This window comes from Rhinatrema bivittatum, chromosome 2 (assembly GCF_901001135.1).
Source record: "Rhinatrema bivittatum chromosome 2, aRhiBiv1.1, whole genome shotgun sequence".
Lineage (NCBI taxonomy): Eukaryota > Metazoa > Chordata > Amphibia > Gymnophiona > Rhinatrematidae > Rhinatrema > Rhinatrema bivittatum.
The window spans coordinates 700289167-700307346 of NC_042616.1; the positions used below are offsets into that span (position 1 = coordinate 700289167).

At 49.3% G+C, this 18180-nt stretch overlaps 1 protein-coding gene across 2 annotated transcripts in view; it reads left to right on the forward strand.

Annotated features, from left to right (window-relative positions):
• SLC26A7 (solute carrier family 26 member 7) overlaps positions 1 to 18180 on the forward strand; it is a 311800-nt gene that overhangs the window by 114201 nt on the left and 179419 nt on the right. The gene's annotated exons all lie outside the window — the stretch shown is intronic.

Consider the following 18180-nt stretch of genomic DNA (forward strand, 5'->3'; position numbering starts at 1 on the left):
GTGCTGGAAGACTTCATGTAGATGCAGGAGTTTTGCTCCTTTCCTAGTTAGCGTCTGTGATTTAAAAGCCAAACTTTGCATTTGAATGAATAAAGTTCATTTTGTTACCTTTAAAAAAAAAAAAAAGATTGTTTCTACTAGTGACTCAACCCATGGGGACAGAGCTTATAAGAAACTCATGGAAAGCATGAAATCAAGCAATCACAGGGACTTCACTTGACCATGTAATTTGCTGGTGCTTTCTGAACATAAGCCAGCTTTTCGGCTCCAGCTATAGCAGTGTCTAAAAGTCTGACGGGTTTTTGTGTAATAGCGTTAACAATATAAAAGAAAGGCATGATATAAAATGGGACACCTTAGGATGTAAACTCTGCCACACTGCAGACTGCAAGGGTGTTGCTCCCTCACCACTAATGTACTTAGATGAGGTTTAGATTTATAGCAGCTGAAGGAACACTTGGGTTCTTGAGACGTTTTGTCAATGTAAGGTATTTGTAGCTGATTTAAGGCCTTTGTGAAGATGGAGGCATCATTCCCCTCCAGGATGCTGTCAAACCTCTCTTGACAGCCTAAAACAATCTGCAGGGTGAGGATATAGGCTTGGCTCCATTTTGTAAAGAAAAAGCTGTCTCTTTCATTGAGCTGCTAAACTTGTTCCTGTTTCATTCCTTTAAAGGTCTGTGAAAGGGGACACTTTTTTTTGTTGTTGTTTTCTAAGGGGGTAACAGCTGAACTTATCACAGTGCTTGGAGACCAGATGCAATGTATACTCCTGGGGGAATTCTGCGCAAAAAAATTAAAAATTCTGCAACAACAAAATTGAAAATTCTGCGCATACTTTTTCGAAATTCTGCATAATTCTGCACATTTATTTTTCAAAATAACACAATATTTTTTGCTAATTATTCTGCATTTCAGTGCAATCCAGTATTTTCATTTAAATAATAGTAAAGAAAACAAAGAGCCTTCACATTTTTCTCACTTCGTGATTTCCTTCTGGCAGAAAGGACACTCCCAGCCTTCCACCCCATCTCACTGGCCCTGGCAGCTGAAGGAAAGATCTCAGCCCAGCACCAATCACTCTCAGTGACACTAGGTTCGTTTGTCAGCAATGGCAGCAGCTGCTGTCACCCCTCCACCTGAGTGTACCTGGCAACTCGGCTCATCTGCCAGCAGTGTCAATTAGGGATGTGCAGAGCAAAATTTTATGTTCATATTTCTTATGTCCGAAAGTGGGTCCCACTTGCGGCCAATATGGACATAAAAAAAATCTAATGAGTTGGGTATATGTACATATGTCGCCCATTAAAGTCAATGGGGGAAGGATTTCCAGCCTATTTTTGGCTGCAGAATTGTGGTTTTCTTATCAATTGGCCCAGGAGAGAGTTCCCTTTCCTTTGTGCAGGGAAGTACTCCCTGGAAAGGGTCCACCCCTAGAGTTGTGTGTACCCGGTGTTTACATTGGCATCCAGTGAATATCGTTGGCGTCTAGTGAATTCCGTTGGCGTCTAGTGAATTCAGACGGTACTTACGCACTTCAGCAGATGACAAAGGAATTGGAGGATCTCTCAGAAATAAGAATACGTGTGGGAATACAAGGTCTGGATGAACAGGCAGGCACAGCAATGGAGTTAAAACAGCAGTAGGAACACAAGGCCTGGATGAACAGGCACTTCATTCGAGGACAGAGGTCAATCCCAGCTAGGGACACAAGGCCTGCATGAACAGGCACAGGAACTAGGTTAAAACACTGGTAGCTCGCCAGCATCTTTCTGATGCATGCTAGAATATTGGCAGCGGTATGGGCATGGTCCGTCAGGTGGGTGTGCAGTAAAGCCCACCTCCACCCTCATGCTTGTTCAGGGAAGGACTCCCTGGAACGGGTCCACCCCTAGAGTTGTGTGTACCCGGTGTTTACATTGGCGTCCAGTGAATATCGTTGGCGTCTAGTGAATTCCGTTGGCGTCTAGTGAATTCAGACTGTACTTACGCACTTCAGCTGATGACAAAGGAATTGGAGCCTAGGATCTCTCACAAATAAGAATACGTGTGGGAACACAAGGCCTGGATGAACAGGTACATCATTCGAGGACAGAGGTCAATTCCAGCTAGGGACACAAGGCCTGCATGAACAGGCACAGCAACCAGGTTAAAACACTTGTGGGAACACAAGGCCTGGATGAACAGGCACAGCCACTGAGTTAAAACACCTGTGGGAACACAAGGCCCGGAAGAATGGGCACAGCAACTGAGTTAAAACACCTGTGGGAACACAAGGCCTGGATGAACACGGATACTCGGATAGTAATTATGTGTTTTTTTAATGTATTTATATTCTTATTCGAAAACGTTTCTAGCACGTCATACTTGATTACACTCAGGTACTGTAGGTATTTCCCTATCCCCAGAGGAACACAAGGCCTGGATGAACAGGCACCGCCACTGAGTTAAAACACCTGTGGGAACACAAGGCCTGGATGAACACGGATACTCGGATAGTAATTATGTGTTTTTTTAATGTATTTATATTCTTATTCGAAAACGTTTCTAGCACGTCAGACTTGATTACACTCAGGTACTGTAGGTATTTCCCTATCCCCAGAGGAACACAAGGCCTGGATGAACAGGCACCGCCACTGAGTTAAAACACCTGTGGGAACACAAGGCCTGGATGAACAGGCAGGCACAGCAATGGAGTTAAAACACCAGTAGGAACATGGATGAACACTGATACTCGGATAGTACAATTTTTTTTTTATGGATTTATATTCTTTTTTTAAAAAGTTTATAGCACTTCATTTATTTTATATTTATTTGTCATTTTTATATACTGACATTCTTGTATTCAATGCAAATCATACTTGCTTACACTCAGTTACTGTATGTATTTCCCTATCCCCAGAGGAACACAAGGCCTGCAGGAACGGGCACAGCAACGGAGTTAAAACACTTGTGGGAACACAAGGCCGGGATGAAGAGGCGCAGCAGTCGAGCACAGAGGTCGATCCCAGCTAGGGACACAAGGCCTGGATGAAGAGGCACATCATTCGAGGACAGAGTTCAATCACAGCTAGGGACACAAGCCGCGGAGGAAAAGACACTAACCAGGATCCTCCAAGCCCTCATTTTCTCCAAATTAGACTACTGCAACTCTACATTTCTTGGACTCCCTTCCTCATACACAAAACCACTCCAAATGGTTGAAAACGCAGCAGCCCGTCTACTAACAAACACTAGGAAAAGAGACCACATTTCCCCAGTCCTAAAAGACCTCCACTGGTTACCAATTCAGTTCAGAGTCATTTACAAATCCATCACCTTGATATACAAAATCTTTCACCAACACACCATAATCGACCTACAAATTCCTCTCCGTTTATACAAATGCACAAGACCGACCAGGGAAGCCTACAGAGGATGCCTCCTTGTTCCACCCTCCAAAACCACTTATCACAGCACCTTTAGAGATTGAGCCCTTTCCACAGCAGGTCCACCGTTATGGAACTCCATCCCCCCAGATCTCAGAAATGAACCTTGCCTCCTAACCTTTCGGAAAAGACTCAAGACATGGCTTTTCAGGCAAGCCTTCCCGAACTGCACCTAACACACACCATCAATAAATTCTCAGCTCAGAAGCTGTATATATTGGACGCCATATTTGTAATGTACTCTTGTATATTTTTATATTCTACACATGTATATAATTAACCTCCTCTATCCCTCTTTATTTCTTACACTCCCAGTTCATAGCCCCAGTTAATTGTAACTGCATCTCTTCACCACGTGTATTTATGTTATAGGTTGTTTTCTTTGCACCCCTGTTTTCTGTAAAGCGACATCATGTGAACGATTTCATGAATGCCGGTATAAAAAAACCTTAAATAAAATAAATAAGTAAGTACCGCAAGGGAAAGTTGAAAACAACTTTGAAGAGGGAGTTCAAGAGGGCGTGAAATTGTAAAGAGGTAAATGGGTGGGGTCCGTGCAGTCCGCCCGCAGGATTCAACCCGGCGGGTTCGGTCGGACCGGGGTTTCGGCGGATCCCCCACCCCCACCCCTTTCGCGGGGGGTGGGGGAGGGGCGGGGAACGCCTCCCGGACGGCCCCGGGCCCCGCAGGGCGCATTTCCTCCGCGGCGGTGCGCCGCGACCGGCAACGGGTCGGCTGGGAAGGCCCAGGGGGGGCAGGTGGCCCGCTGCTCTGGCGGCGCGTGTTATAGCCCCCCCTCCCGGCGTTTCCTCCTTCCCCTTTGGCAACTGTTAGCTTGTCTTAACCTCATTCACTACATCTATGCAGACGATGTTCAGATTCTTATTCCCATAACAGAATCTATTAACAAACTTGGCTATTCTTACAAGCCTTCCCTGATCCTTCAAACTTTCACTAGATAAGTACAGCTACTCAGCTTTGAATATGGAACTTCGCCCCTCCAATATTCTCCTCATTTAGCTACCCTACTTATGCACTTCAGAAAATGACAAAGGAATTGGAAGATCTCTCAGAAATAATAATACGTGTGGGAACACAAGGTCTGGATGAACAGGCAGGCACAGCAATGGACTTAAAACACCAGTAGGAACACTAGGCCTGGATGAAGAGGCACATCATTCTAGGACAGAGGTCAATCCCACCTATGGACACAAGCCGCGGAGGAAAAGAAACTAACCAGGATTCCCTCCGTAACGGCGAGTGAAGAGGGAAGAGCCCAGCGCCGAATCCCCGCTCGTCCGGCGGGCGCGGGAAATGTGGCGTACGGAAGATCGCCTCTCTGGCGCCGCTCGGGGGCCCAAGTCCTTCTCATCAAGCCTCAGCCCGCGGACGGTGTTAGGCCGGTAGCGGCCCCCGGCGCGCCGGGACCGGGTTTTCTCGTAGTCTGTTTGTTTGGGAATGCAGGCCAAAGTGGGTGGTAAACTCCATCTAAGGGTAAATACCGGCTCCGGCGCGTGTTATTGCCCCCCCCCCCCCCGGCAGCAGCTTCGCCGTTTCCCCGGCCGTTTCCTCCTTCCCCTTTGCCAACTGTTAACTAGTCTTAACCTCATTCACTACATCTATGCTGACGATGTTCAGATTCTTATTCCCATAACAGAATCTATTAACAAAGCCATCGCACTTTGGAACAACAGCTTACAAGCCATCACTAATCTCCTCAACAGTCAAAGCATGAGATCTTATTAAGAAACTGACATTATCCTCAACAAATTCTTACTCCTAGCAAAACCTCTACCAAGTAAGTACACAGGGGTCTGTATTTTCATACCCCAGTGCTTGCTGTTTTGAATACCGCTCTTGCCGTACCGACCCGCAGGGACCACCTAGGGACACAAGCTGTGGAGGAAAATAAACTAACCAGGATTCCCTCAGTAACGGTGAGTGAAGAGGGAAGAGCCCAGCGCCGAATCCCCGCCTGTCCGGCGGGCGCGGGAAATGTGGCATACAGAAGACCGGCTCCCCAGCGCCGCTCGGGGGCCCAAGTCCTTCTGATGGAGGATCAGCCGGCGGACGGTGTTAGGCCGGTAGTGGCCCCCCAATAAAACCACCAAAGACTGCTTCTATAAACTGCAAGTTTAAAAAAGGATAAGACCACTCTTCCACGCCAAACACTTCAGAACCATCCTCCAAGCCCTCATTTTCTACTACTGCAACTCTACATTACTTGGACTCCCTTCCTCATACACGAAACCACTCCAAATGGTTGAAAACGCAGCAGCCCGTCTACTAACAAACACTAGGAAAGGAGGCCACATTTCCCCAGTCCTAAAAGACCTCCACTGGTTACCAATTCAGTTCAGAGTCATTTACAAATCCATCATCTTGATATAAAAAATCATTCACCAACACACCATTATCGACCTACAAATTCCTCTCCGTTTATTCAAATGCACAAGACCGACCAGGGAAGCCTACAGCGGATGCAATGCCGGTATAAATAAATAAAATAAATAAATAAAATCAATAAGTACGTAAGGGAAAGTTGAAAACAACTTTCAAGAGCGAGTTCAAAAGGGCGGGAAACCGTTAAGAGGTAAACGGGTGGGGTGCGTGCAGTCCGCCTGGAGGATTCAACCCGGCGGGTTCGGTGGGACCGGGGGTGGTTTCGGCGCATCCCCCACCCCTTTCGCGGGGGGGCGGGGAACGCCTCCCGGACGGCCCCGGCCCCGTCCAGGAATAAAAAAATAAAGTAAATATATAAAATCAATAAGTACGTAAAGGAAAGTTGAAAACAACTTTCAAGAGCAAGTTCAAAAGGGCGGGAAACCGTTAAGAGGTAAACGGGTGGGGTGCGTGCAGTCCGCCTGGAGGATTCAACCCGGCGGCGGGTTCGGTGGGACCGGGGGTGGTTTCGGCGCATCCCCCACCCCTTTCGCGGGGGGGCGGGGAACGCCTCCCGGACGGCCCCGGCCCCGTCCAGGAATAAAAAAATAAAGTAAATATATAAAATCAATAAGTACGTAAAGGAAAGTTGAAAACAACTTTCAAGAGCAAGTTCAAAAGGGCGGGAAACCGTTAAGAGGTAAACGGGTGGGGTGCGTGCAGTCCGCCTGGAGGATTCAACCCGGCGGGTTCGGTGGGACCGGGGGTGGTTTCGGCGCATCCCCCACCCCTTTCGCGGGGGGGCGGGGAACGCCTCCCGGACGGCCCCGGCCCCGTCCAGGAATAAAAAAAATTAAGTAAAGCAGTAAAATCAATAAGTACGTAAGGGAAAGTTGAAAACAACTTTCAAGAGCGAGTTCAAAAGGGCGGGAAACCGTTAAGAGTTAAACGGGTGAGGTGCGTGCAGTCCACCTGGAGGATTGAACCCGGCGGGTTCGGTGGGACCGGGGGTGGTTTCGGCGCATCCCCCACCCCTTTCGCGGGGGGGCGGGGAACGCCTCCTGGACGGCCCCGGCCCCGTCCAGGAATAAAAAAATAAAGTAAATATATAAAATCAATAAGTACGTAAAGGAAAGTTGAAAACAACTTTCAAGAGCAAGTTCAAAAGGGCGGGAAACCGTTAAGAGGTAAACGGGTGGGGTGCGTGCAGTCCGCCTGGAGGATTCAACCCGGCGGGTTCGGTGGGACCGGGGGTGGTTTCGGCGCATCCCCCACCCCTTTCGCGGGGGGGGCGGGGAACGCCTCCCGGACGGCCCCGGCCCCGTCCAGGAATAAAAAAAATTAAGTAAAGCAGTAAAATCAATAAGTACGTAAGGGAAAGTTGAAAACAACTTTCAAGAGCGAGTTCAAAAGGGCGGGAAACCGTTAAGAGTTAAACGGGTGAGGTGCGTGCAGTCCGCGGCCCCGGCCCCGTCCAGGAATAAAAAAATTAAGTAAATATATAAAATCAATAAGTACGTAAGGGAAAGCTGAAAACAACTTTCAAGAGCGAGTTCAAAAGGGCGGGAAACCGTTAAGAGTTAAACGGGTGGGGTGCGTGCAGTCCACCTGGAGGATTGAACCCGGCGGGTTCGGTGGGACCGGGGGTGGTTTCGGCGCATCCCCCACCCCTTTCGCGGGGGGGCGGAGAACGCCTCCCGGACGGCCCCGGCCCCGTCCAGGAATAAAAAAAATTAAGTAAAGCAGTAAAATCAATAAGTACGTAAGGGAAAGTTGAAAACAACTTTCAAGAGCGAGTTCAAAAGGGCGGGAAACCGTTAAGAGTTAAACGGGTGAGGTGCGTGCAGTCCACCTGGAGGATTGAACCCGGCGGGTTCGGTGGGACCGGGGGTGGTTTCGGCGCATCCCCCACCCCTTTCGCGGGGGGGCGGGGAACGCCTCCCGGACGGCCCCGGCCCCGTCCAGGAATAAAAAAAATTAAGTAAAGCAGTAAAATCAATAAGTACGTAAGGGAAAGTTGAAAACAACTTTCAAGAGCGAGTTCAAAAGGGCGGGAAACCGTTAAGAGTTAAACGGGTGAGGTGCGTGCAGTCCACCTGGAGGATTGAACCCGGCGGGTTCGGTGGGACCGGGGGTGGTTTCGGCGCATCCCCCACCCCTTTCGCGGGGGGGCGGGGAACGCCTCCCGGACGGCCCCGGCCCCGTCCAGGAATAAAAAAAATTAAGTAAAGCAGTAAAATCAATAAGTACGTAAGGGAAAGTTGAAAACAACTTTCAAGAGCGAGTTCAAAAGGGCGGGAAACCGTTAAGAGTTAAACGGGTGAGGTGCGTGCAGTCCACCTGGAGGATTGAACCCGGCGGGTTCGGTGGGACCGGGGGTGGTTTCGGCGCATCCCCCACCCCTTTCGCGGGGGGGCGGGGAACGCCTCCCGGACGGCCCCGGCCCCGTCCAGGAATAAAAAAAATTAAGTAAAGCAGTAAAATCAATAAGTACGTAAGGGAAAGTTGAAAACAACTTTCAAGAGCGAGTTCAAAAGGGCGGGAAACCGTTAAGAGGTAAACGGGTGGGGTGCGTGCAGTCCGCCTGGAGGATTCAACCCGGCGGCGGGTTCGGTGGGACCGGGGGGGCTTTCGGCGCATCCCCCACCCCTTTCGCGGGGGGGCGGGGAACGCCTCCCGGACGGCCGCAGGGCGCATTTCCTCCGCGGCGGAGCGCCGCAACCGGCTCCGTGTCGGCTGGGAAGGCCCAGGGGGGGCAGGTGGCCCGCCGCTCCGGCGGCGCGTGTTATAGCCCCCCCTGGCAGCAGCTTTGCCGTTACCCCCGCCGTTTCCTCCTTCCCCTTTGCCAACTGTTAAGTAGTCTTAACCTCATTCACTACATCTATGCAGACGATGTTCAGATTCTTATTCCCATAACAGAATCTATTAAGAAAGCCATCGCACTTTGGAACAACAGCTTACAAGCCGAAGCCACCACTAATCTCCTCAACAGTCTAAACCTGGTCCTCAATGCCTCTAAAACTAAACTCCTCTTCATTTCCTACAAGCAAGAAAACCTCCCATCTCAGATCCATCACAAACACCTTCTCACCCACAACCATGTGAGAGACCTGGGAGTAATTATAGACAACCGTCTTGACCTAAAGAATATGATCCAAACCACAACTGTAAGATATAATATTATATCTTAATGGGCCTCGACAAAGGAAACTCTTTCCTATTGATCTTGTTAGACCTTTCCGCAGCGTTCGACACGGTCAACCACGCCATCCTCCTAAACCAGCTTTCGTCCATAGGAATCAGCGGCACCGTCCGATCCTGGTTCAAAACGTTTCTCGATAACAGAGGTTACAAAGTTAAACTCCAAAACAAGGAATCCTCAAGATTTGACTCTGTCATAGGAGTCCCTCAAGGTTCTTGATTATCTCCGACCCTATTTAATATCTATCTTCTTCCTCTCTGCCAACTTCTTACCGACCTCAATCTAAAGTACTTCCTTTACGCAGATGATATTGAAATCATCATCCATATCAAAGACACATACTCTAAAACTCTTGACTACTGGGAAACATGCCACCAGAAAATCAAACAAGTAGTAAACAACCTACACCTCATCTTAAACTCATCCAAGACAGAAATCCTACTCATCTCTCCTGAAAACAATATCTCCAACACTACTCTTCCCAACAACCTACCTACCACACAAGTTACAGACTTAGGAGTGATAATAGACAACCGGCTAAACTTCAAGGCACATATCAACAAAACAACCAAAGACTGCTTCTATAAACTCCAGGTTTGGAAGAGGATAAGACCTCTTTTCCATGCTCAAGACTTCAGAACGATCATCCAAGCAGTCATTTTTGCGAAATTAGACTACTGCAGTTCCCTATTGCTAGGTCTGCCCTCATCCTATTCCAAACCACTACAGATGGTTCAAAATTCAGCAGCCCGATTACTAACAGGCGCAAGAAAGAGAGACCACATATCTCCCATTCTGAAAGAGTTACATTGGCTACCCGTCCACTTCCGTATCATCTATAAAGCCATATGTGTCATCTTCAAAACTATTCATCAACGCATCTTATGCACTTTAGCTGATGACAAAGGAATCGGAAAATCTCTCAGAAATAAGAATACGCGTGGGAACACAAGGTCTGGATGAACAGGCACATCATTTGAGGACAGATGTCAATCCCAGCTAGGGACACAAGCAGCGTAGGAAAAGAAACTAACCAGGATTCCCTCAGTAACGGCGAGTGAAGAGGGAAGAGCCCAGCGCCGAATCTCCGCCACTCCGGGTTCGGGGATCTGAACCCGACTCCCTTTCGATCGGCCGAGGACGACGGAGGCCATCGCCCGTCCCTTCCGAACGGCGCTCGCCTATCTGTTAGGACCGGCTGACCCATGTTGAACTGCTGTTCACATGGAACCCTTCTCCACTTCGGCCTTGAAGAAGAATGCTCAGTCTGTTTAAAAGAACAAAATTAACGGACCCACTCAAGGAATATGCTCAGTCTGTTTAAAATAAGAAAATTAACGGACCCACTCTGAAGGTCAATGCTCAGTCTGTTTAAAAGAACAAAATTAACGGACCCACTCAAGTACAGGCAGGAACAGCAACGGAGTTAAAACACTTGTGGGAACACAAGGCCTGGAGGAACAGGCACATCATTGGTGGACAGAGGTCAATCCCGGCTAGGGACACAAGGCCTGGAGGGACAGGCAGGCACAGCAATGGAGTTAAAACACCAGTAGAAACACAATGGCTGGAGGTACAGGCAGGAACAGCAACGGAGTTAAAACACTTGTGGGAACACAAGGCCTGGAGGAACAGGCACATCATTGGAGGACAGAGGTCAATCCCAGCTAGGGACACAAGTCGCATAGGAAAAGAAACTGACCAGGATTCCCTCAGTAACGGCGAGTGAAGAGGGAAGAGCCCAGCGCCGATTCTCCACCACTCCGGGTTCGTGGATCTGAACCCGACTCCCTTTCGATCGGCCGAGGACGACGGAGGCCATCGCCCGTCCCTTCCGAACGGCGCTCGCCTATCTGTTAGGACCGGCTGACCCATGTTGAACTGCTGTTCACATGGAACCCTTCTCCACTTCGGCCTTGAAGAAGAAAGCTCAGTCTGTTTAAAATAAGAAAATTAACGGATCCACTCTGAAGGTCAATGCTCAGTCTGTTTAAAATAGCAATATCAACAGACCCACTCTGAAGGTCAATGCTCAGTCTGTTTAAAATAACAAAATTAACGGACCCACTCAAGTACAGGCAGGAACAGCAACGGAGTTAAAACACTTGTGGGAACACAAGGCCTGGAGGAACAGGCACATCATTGGTGGACAGAGGTCAATCCCGGCTAGGGACACAAGGCCTGGAGGTACAGGCAGGAACAGCAACGGAGTTAAAACACTTGTGGGAACACTAGGGCTGCACAGTAGATGCCGGTCAGACACAGCGATTCATGTCAAGAACATGTGCTGCAGTGCTTACTGCTTACATTATCTTGAGCATAGGAGGCAATTGGAACTGCTGCAAGGCTCCTTTCAATAGCTTTTATTCATTTTGCCATTCACAAGGAAAATCGGGAAAGCCAAGCACTGGCAGGTTTACTTTCAAAAACACTAGCATTTCCATCAAGACCGGTGAAAGCCTTGAGCGGTGAGGGCTCATGATATCCCCTGTCATTGAAAAAACACGTTCACTGGGCACACTTGTTGGTGGACATGACAGATATCCTTCAGCCACTTTGGCTAGGTGTGGCCAGACAGTGGACTTGTGTGCCCAATATGCCAGCGGATCTGTCTGCGTATTCTCTATCGGCTCTGAGAGATACCGTTTCACTGACAGCTCTGCTGCTGTCTCCTCCTGTGCTTGGGAGGGCTGAGAGTCACTCAATCCAGTTACTTTCTCTCTCGCCTGTTGCACTACTGATGTATCTTTATGGCCAACATGCCTTGGGCGTTCTGACGTTGAGGTGGAGGCACTAGTAATAGTATCTGTCACTGACACAGTCCTTCTCCTGCCAGGGCTAGCAGCAGCACAACTCTGTGACGTGCCTGCTGTTTGCACCTGTGCTTCAAGCCTAATCTGTCTCCGCCTATGGTGCTCCTGTTCACGGACCTGTGCTAACAACAGCTCCTTCACAAATGACAGACAATTGGTCTGTAGGGCGATTTTACCTTTCACACGGGGATCACAGACAGAGGCGAGCATGTATGTGCTGTCCTCTGTTAAAGGCCTTAATCTGTCTTTCACCTGCTGCTGCAAAACGTCCACACACTGCAGCACCTCAGCAGTCATTCCCTCTTGCCGTTTAATGCCTTCCAAATGGTCATCCAGGAATTTCACTATAGGGATGATGTCAGCCAAGGTGGAACTTCTGGAACTCAGCTCCTCCGTGACGTCCTTGAAGGGCTGCAGGATTTTTACCAGCTGACTCATGACTAACCAATCGTGATGCCCTAGGGGATTCTGTACACCTATGTCTATTGTACCAGAAAGTTCATGAAGGGGTGTCTGCAGCTCCAATAACCTCTCCAGCATCATAAAGGTGGAATTCCACCGGGTGGGAACGTCTTGAATGAGACGCTTCTGGGGCATATCCAAAGCAGTCTGATTTTCTTGGAGAACCTGCCCCGCCCTGACACTTCTGTGGAAGTGTGCTGCTATGTTCCTGCACTTCTGTATTAACCTACGCAGGTATTCAGTCTCCTTGTCCTTGGACTCCAAGCCCAAACCTGACTTCACTACCAGATGCAGAGTGTGTGCAAAACATCGGATGTTCTTAAACCGCCCATCGCTTATTGCCTTAACCATGTTTGCACCGTTGTCTGTGACAAAAAAGCCTGCCCGCGTTTTACTGTCTCGCTGGTGTACTTTCCAGCTCGCCAGCATCTTTCTGATGCATGCTAGAATATTGCCAGCGGTATGGGCATGGTCCGTCAGGTGGGTGTTCAGTAAAGCCCACCTCCACCCTGATGCTTGTTCAGTAATAGAGCTGCTGGCTGCCCCTGCCTCTGCCATGTCCCACCAGTGTGCTGTCAGAGAGAGGTAAGAGTGTGCAGCATTCATGGCGGTCCAGATATCGCAGGTGAAATGCACTCTTCCGTCTGCCTTACCTAGCAGTGCTTGCACGCGACTGACACAGTGCTTGTACAGGCTGGGGATGACCTTTCTACTAAATGTGGTTCTGGAGGGGACTTTGTAATTTGGAAGTACGACCTTCAAGAAACGTTTGAAACCCACATTCTCAACTAACTGCAGGGGCTGGTCATCAAGGGCAATCATTTCCCCAATGCTCCTGGTTACTACTTTTGCGGCTGCCTGCCTCCTACCCCGGGATAGCGTTACCGCACTCCACCCCATTTCCTCCATGGTGCATTGTCGCTTCTCCCACATGTCAGTGGGTTTCTGGCCTGCCGCCTGACTGCTAGAAGGGTATGAGGGCGTGGGCTGACTCTGCTGCTTTCCTACCACTGCACCCTGGTTGGAAGGGGAAGGGGTCCCCTGACGGAAAATGCTACCATCCCCAGATGGCAGTAATCTTGTTGGGTGTTGCCTCTTAACATGATACTCCATGCCAAAATTTGACAGATGTCCCAGTTGCTTGCCTCTGCTAATATCCCTGGCACAGTAATTACACCGAGCATAACGCGGGTCTTCTGTCACTTTAAAATGTGCCCAGATCGCAGATTTCTTTTGTGATCCTCCTCTCTTTCCCGCCCTGGGGGTGGATGGTGGCACTGGAGTTGAGGTACTACTGGGTGTGGGTGGTGCACCCACTGCACCCGGCGAAGCAATGCCAGCGGGGGCAACAGTCACCCTCTGTCTCCCTTCTGACAGCTCTTCCTCCTCCTCGATATCAGTGGAATGTCTCCCCTGCCGCAGATTTCTGGAGGTGGAGGCTAAAACAGGACTAACTGACAATTCTACCGAAGATTGCTCAGGTATAACATCTTCCGTTTCTGATGAGAATCCCATCCAAGAAGATTCTTCTTCTGAATCAGAAGCTAACAGTGCCAGCGCTACCTTGTCACCGCAAAGTTTTGCAGGACACTTCTGTCCCCTGGATGCTCTTGGGTGTGTAACTTTTGTCTGGCTAGACTCTGCCTCCTCTTCACTCTCCTCCAAAACTACAGTGCCAGAAACAGGTGCTGGCGATTGCAAAGTTTCATGGTCTGATTTCTTTTTTTTTGCCATGGAACTGCCATCCCCTACAAAGACGTTTGATTGCGACAGTTGCCTTTTTACCTGTACTGGTGGTGTTGCGCTGGTGTCTTTTGCGGTGCCTCCGCTGCCATTCCCACTAAGTCGCTTGCATCTCCCTTTCCCTGACATTATGGATTTAATGTCAATGAGTACTAGTGGTAACACTGCCCACTGTCCCACAATAATAATGTTCGGTCAGTTTAAAATAACTAAATTAACAGACCCACTCAAGAAGAATGCTCAGTCTGTTTAAAATAACAAAATGAACGGACCAAGTCAAGGACAATGCGGTTAAGTCTGTTTAAAAATAGCAGATTGAACAGACTCGCTGAAGGCCAATCTTCACTCTGTTTATGCCCACTGCCTGCCTGGCAATGCACGGAATGTGTCTGTCTGTGTGTGTGCAGTGAGTGCACAGAGAACAAGCTTCCTTTTCAGTAGATATGAGGCAGGGTACTCCCAGCCCTGGAACTGCTGCCCACCCAGCACTGAACCACTCAAGGACAATGCGGTTAAGTCTGTTTAAAAATAGCAAATGTAACAGACTCGCTGAAGGGCAATGTTCACTCTGTTTACAATGCCCACTGCCTCACTGTCTGCCTGGCAATGCACGGAATGTGTCTGTCTGTGTGCACTGCAGTGCACATAGAACTAAAGTAGATATGAGGCAGGGTACTCCCAGCCCTGGAACTGCTGCCCAGTGCCCACCCAGCACTGAACCACTCAAGGAGAATGCTTTTAAGTCTGTTTAAAAATAGCAAATGTAACAGACTCGCTGAAGGGCAATGTTCACTCTGTTTACAATGCCCACTGCCTCACTGCCTGCCTGGCAATGCACGGAATGTGTCTGTCTGTGTGCACTGCAGTGCACATAGAACTAAAGTAGATATGAGGCAGGGTACTCCCAGCACTGGAACTGCTGCCCACCCAGCACTGAACCACTGAAGGAGAATGTGTTCACTCTGTTTACAATGCCCACTGCCTCACTGCCTGCCTGGCAATGCACGGAATGTGTCTGTGTGTGTGCAGTGAGTGCACAGAGAACAAGCTTCCTTTTCAGTAGATATGAGGCAGGGTACTCCCAGCCCTGGAACTGCTGCCCACCCAGCACTGAACCACTCAAGGACAATGCTTTTAAGTCTGTTTAAAAATAGCAAATGTAACAGACTCGCTGAAGGGCAATGTTCACTCTGTTTACAATGCCCACTGCCTCACTGCCTGCCTGGCAATGCACGGAATGTGTCTGTCTGTGTGCACTGCAGTGCACATAGAACTAAAGTAGATATGAGGCAGGGTACTCCCAGCACTGGAACTGCTGCCCACCCAGCACTGAACCACTGAAGGAGAATGTGTTCACTCTGTTTACAATGCCCACTGCCTCACTGCCTGCCTGGCAATGCACGGAATGTGTCTGTGTGTGTGCAGTGAGTGCACAGAGAACAAGCTTCCTTTTCAGTAGATATGAGGCAGGGTACTCCCAGCCCTGGAACTGCTGCCCAGTGCCCACCCAGCACTGAACCACTCAAGGAGAATGCTTTTAAGTCTGTTTAAAAATAGCAAATGTAACAGACTCGCTGAAGGGCAATGTTCACTCTGTTTACAATGCCCACTGCCTCACTGCCTGCCTGGCAATGCACGGAATGTGTCTGTCTGTGTGCACTGCAGTGCACATAGAACTAAAGTAGATATGAGGCAGGGTACTCCCAGCACTGGAACTGCTGCCCACCCAGCACTGAACCACTGAAGGAGAATGTGTTCACTCTGTTTACAATGCCCACTGCCTCACTGCCTGCCTGGCAATGCACGGAATGTGTCTGTGTGTGTGCAGTGAGTGCACAGAGAACAAGCTTCCTTTTCAGTAGATATGAGGCAGGGTACTCCCAGCCCTGGAACTGCTGCCCAGTGCCCACCCAGCACTGAACCACTCAAGGAGAATGCTTTTAAGTCTGTTTAAAAATAGCAAATGTAACAGACTCGCTGAAGGGCAATGTTCACTCTGTTTACAATGCCCACTGCCTCACTGCCTGCCTGGCAATGCACGGAATGTGTCTGTCTGTGTGCACTGCAGTGCACATAGAACTAAAGTAGATATGAGGCAGGGTACTCCCAGCACTGGAACTGCTGCCCACCCAGCACTGAACCACTGAAGGAGAATGTGTTCACTCTGTTTACAATGCCCACTGCCTCACTGCCTGCCTGGCAATGCACGGAATGTGTCTGTGTGTGTGCAGTGAGTGCACAGAGAACAAGCTTCCTTTTCAGTAGATATGAGGCAGGGTACTCCCAGCCCTGGAACTGCTGCCCACCCAGCACTGAACCACTCAAGGAGAATGCTTTTAAGTCTGTTTAAAAATAGCAAATGTAACAGACTCGCTGAAGGGCAATGTTCACTCTGTTTACAATGCCCACTGCCTCACTGTCTGCCTGGCAATGCACGGAATGTGTCTGTCTGTGTGCACTGCAGTGCACATAGAACTAAAGTAGATATGAGGCAGGGTACTCCCAGCCCTGGAACTGCTGCCCAGTGCCCACCCAGCACTGAACCACTCAAGGAGAATGCTTTTAAGTCTGTTTAAAAATAGCAAATGTAACAGACTCGCTGAAGGGCAATGTTCACTCTGTTTACAATGCCCACTGCCTCACTGTCTGCCTGGCAATGCACGGAATGTGTCTGTCTGTGTGCACTGCAGTGCACATAGAACTAAAGTATATATGAGGCAGGGTATTCCCAGCCCTGGAACTGCTGCCCAGTGCCCACCCAGCACTGAACCACTCAAGGAGAATGCTTTTAAGTCTGTTTAAAAATAGCAAATGTAACAGACTCGCTGAAGGGCAATGTTCACTCTGTTTACAATGCCCACTGCCTCACTGTCTGCCTGGCAATGCACGGAATGTGTCTGTCTGTGTGCACTGCAGTGCACATAGAACTAAAGTAGATATGAGGCAGAGTACTCCCAGCCCTGGAAATGCTGCCCAGTGCCCACCCAGCACTGAACCACTCAAGGAGAATGCTTTTAAGTCTGTTTAAAAATAGCAAATGTAACAGACTCGCTGAAGGGCAATGTTCACTCTGTTTACAATGCCCACTGCCTCACTGTCTGCCTGGCAATGCACGGAATGTGTCTGTCTGTGTGCACTGCAGTGCACATAGAACTAAAGTAGATATGAGGCAGAGTACTCCCAGCCCTGGAACTGCTGCCCAGCCAGCACTGAACCACTCAAGGAGAATGCTTTTAAGTCTGTTTAAAAATAGCAAATATGAGGCAGAGTACTGCCAGCCCTGCCTGGCACTGCCCAGGATAAAATGTACAGACTCACTCAATAAGAATGTTCTTTTTTTTTTTTCCCTAACAAAGAATCTGTTCTGTGTTGTCTATCAAATCTGGTTCTGTTCTGTGTTGTCTATCAAATCGGGTTCTGCTATCTTCTCTGCCTCAGCCTGCCTAAGCCCACCCAGCACGATCCCAATCCCACCTCCCCACTGAATCGCTGAAAATGTCCGTCAGTCCTCGTGCTGCTGCTGCTTTTATAGTGCTGCTGGCTCGTCAGGAAATCCTCAGAGAAGCACGGAATGACAGCGCGATTCGCTGCATTCAGTGCTTCTCTGAAAAGGTGAACGCAGATTCGCTGCGTTCCGGTATCCATGCCGACCTGTCCCACCCTTTCCTGTGAGTCACTGAGACTCACAGGACAGGGTCAGACAGGTTGGCATGGTTACCGCAGGGGCGCCGCCATTTTCAGGTAATCCGGGGCTCCGAGCTCGAGTCGCAGGTAATGGCGGCGAGAAAGCGCGCGCATGGCGATTCGCCGTATCCGACATATCTATGTTCATTTATGTCGGAAATCTGCTCGTATACGCCCCATCTTTTTTTTAAGTTAAAAAAAAAATTTGAGTTGCGTTTTCCATATGCGGTCAATCCGAATGCACATCCCTAGTGTCAATTGCTGCTGCTGGCAGATGAGCCAAGCTGGCAGGGACTGCTGCAGTTGATGCTAACCTCCACCTGAGTATCCATACCAGGGCTCCTTCTTTAGCCCCTCTCTCTCTTTCCCCCTTCCCTCTGTTCCCCTCCCTTCTCTCTCTCCCTCTTCTCCTCCTTTCCCCCTCCTTTCCCCCTTCCCCTCCCCCTTCTTTCTCTCTTCCCCCTTC